We start from the raw sequence: 2,500 nt of genomic DNA on the forward strand, positions 1-2,500 counted from the left end.
TCAACATTTGCATCTTCATTTAATTTAAATGCTTGGTCTTGGTCCATTGTGAACTTGTGATTTTGTCCATTTTTCAGGTTTTAAGTTTGCAATAGCTGTAACAATTGATCTTGCTAAGCAAATAGTATCATCGTTTTTTATTGTTATAATACATTTTTTCTTTTTATTGTATCTTTTGATGAATACAATCTACCTGAACCAAAAGGAACTTTAACACTTTGAACATTGACTTTTGATTCTTCAATTTCAGCATCATAATATTCAACGGAATCGACAATATTTTCCAAATCTTCAAGATTATATTCACCTACATCTCTAAATTTTGTTGATATAGGGTTTTTTAACTTATTAGTTTGAATAATAAATCGTAGTTTATCATTGTTGTTTAATTTTAGTTTTCTTTTTACTGTACTGTAAGATGAAATAAAGCTCTTTGTTATCATCCAATGGTTTTAATATTTTGATTTCTAATTCATTTGTAAAAGTGTTGAATTTTTTGTTTTGAATATTTTTTGTGTTAATAATTTTAAATTTTTCAAGGCGTGTGTTTTCTTTTTGAAATATATCATCATAAAGTTGAAAACCAGGTTGTTTTTAGCTTGGCTTGATTTTACAATTTGCTTATGTCTTTTGTAAATTTTATAAAGATTTGATGTTGTCTCTTGATACATTTAAGAATATCGGTCCAACTGAATCGTAATTTTTTTGCGTTTTGTAAATATTTTTCAGATAGCTGTTTTAATAAACCAGAACCAGTTTTTTTATATTTTTTTGTACTTATAATTTGATTCAATAAATTTTTGTGGTCATTTTATTTTTATAAATTTTTTTTTCTTTAAGAAATTTTATATTTTTTGAATTTTGAAATGTTTGTGTCACTTTATACATTAATATTAGAAAATTATAATTCTTTGCAACAGTTTACTCATTTTTGGTGCATTTAAAAATCATATATAACAAATAATAATTAAAATGCAAACAATTAAAGTTGAAAATCATGAATTCAAAATTCATCCAAAATATGATATTTATGCTGCATGTAAATGTGGTAATATAATTTTCAAGTGAAGCTATGATCTTCGCAGTTATGAACGCAATTTTTACAATTGTGTAGAGAAGCCTGAAAAATTCAGGACTTCAACGGGGTTTGAACCCGTGACCTCATGAATCATTCCTCACGGATCCATCAGAACCCACAAATGACCAACTCCCAACGTCAGTGGCTTCATAGCTCACTTGGTTAGAGCGTCGCAAGAGAATCGCGAGGTCACGGGTTCAAACCCCGTTGAAGTCCTGATTTTTTCAAGCTTCTCTACGCAATTGTAAAAATTGCGTTCTTAAGTGCGGAGATCATAGCTTCACTTGATTTCATATCCGCAGTTCAGATATGATTCCTTTCATATACCATTTCATCATTGATTCATTCCTCACGGGACCATTAGAAACCACAAATGACCTGGGGCCCGTTTCTCAAAAGTCCCGAAACTTTACGGGCCAGTTTCGGGTAACCTGCGATCAGGCTCTATTTTAGTTTCGCGTGATACGTAATGTGCAGTTGGCGAAACGAAAAATAGAGCCTGACCAAATTCGTCTTCGAGATTCCTTCCACCCACTTTTTTTGATTGATTGACATGTCCTTCATCGGCCAATCAAATTTACTTCCATTACACCAATACACGGGTGGACGGCAGATTCACGCTGTTTTGTTTTGACCAGAGTTAATTACCGTGGGAGGAATATTATAAACGAATTCGAAAGTTACCGTTGGCTTTAATTTAAGAAAAACACATTTAAAGCATGGGGAATGTTTTCGACGACTATATTGCGGCAAAGGCCGGTGAATATGCAATCTTTTAAGCTTGACATCTTAATTTGTAATTGAGATAACCTAGCATTTTGTCGTTGGACGGTTTGGAAATACATTATTCCTTTAACGTGTTTGCCCATGAAGGTTTCTTTGGTGATTTTTTCGGGTAATATCTTCAGTTGCAGTGTATTTCTAGAATTGCGCGCAGTAAAATCATGATAAGTTTGGCTGTTAATTTTTTGATGGAGTACGAACAGTAAGATGGACTCGCAAAGTTTCTTTTATTGTTGTACAATTGATCTCTCTGGAAACATGCCAGTTTAGTTTCTGGAGTGCGAGTTTTAAGTTAAATCAACTGGAAATATTATGAAGTGTGCAAACAAACCGTGTCATGTACAGTAAATAAATAAAGCCGTTTGATACACAGATATTCAAAACATGCATTCGTGTAACTTGCCATTTTATCAGCATCTCCTCCTGTTGATATATATGTCCCCTGTCTCAACCAGGAAACCAATATGCCTCGCCTTTCATTGCCATTTGAAAGAACCAGCTATTTAGCTTTCAAAACATCAGGGAAGTTTGTGCCAAAGTACTTTCAACCCCATGGCCACAGAGCTCGACAAGGGAATCGCTAATTTCACTCGTTCCAAAGATTCAAACCCGATTCTGGACAAATTATGAGATGTTTCA

This window comes from Montipora foliosa, chromosome 8 (assembly GCF_036669935.1).
Source record: "Montipora foliosa isolate CH-2021 chromosome 8, ASM3666993v2, whole genome shotgun sequence".
NCBI classification, from domain to species: Eukaryota; Metazoa; Cnidaria; class Anthozoa; order Scleractinia; family Acroporidae; genus Montipora; species Montipora foliosa.